This window comes from Haliaeetus leucocephalus, unplaced genomic scaffold (genome assembly GCF_000737465.1).
Source record: "Haliaeetus leucocephalus isolate CR32 unplaced genomic scaffold, Haliaeetus_leucocephalus-4.0 Scaffold577, whole genome shotgun sequence".
NCBI classification, from domain to species: domain Eukaryota; kingdom Metazoa; phylum Chordata; class Aves; order Accipitriformes; family Accipitridae; genus Haliaeetus; species Haliaeetus leucocephalus.
The window spans coordinates 1,591,399-1,591,918 of record NW_010973013.1 but is presented as its reverse complement, the minus strand read 5'-3'; positions in this window follow the sequence as shown (position 1 = coordinate 1,591,918).

Here is a 520-nt window from a genome sequence, read left to right as displayed (position 1 = left end):
CCGTTCCCGCCCCGCCGGCCGCGCTTCAGTCAACCGCGTCCCCTCCCTTCCTCCCTCCTCGGGCTCTCCGCTAACCGGGTCGGGCTTACCCCGCGGTCGGTCACCGGCGGCGGTTGGAAATGCCCCCGCCCGCTCGCCCGCCTGCCTGAGGCGATTTGAGACCAAGGGCCGCGCTGCCTCCGCCGCCTCGCGCCCTTTCTGTCAGGGCTGCCCGCGCGCCCGGCCCCTCACACACAGCTTCCCGCCCCGGGCCCGCCGGCCTGGGCGCCGACACCGAATTTGCCCGATTCGTCCGAAAATCGGCGGGGAAAGCGGGCTGGGGCTGTACCCAGGCTACTGCCTGCCGGTCCGCTTCCCGAGCGCGGCCCCGTGGCGGGCGCGCTGAGGTGAACACGCCTCGGCAGGCTGTTGCTCGCCCAGACCCGCCCGGGAGGTGAGGAGAGGGCGAGGAGCTGTTCGTTCGGTTTAACCTTTGGGAAGGGGAAAAGCCATTTCAGTACGAGAGAGCGTAGAAGCGGTG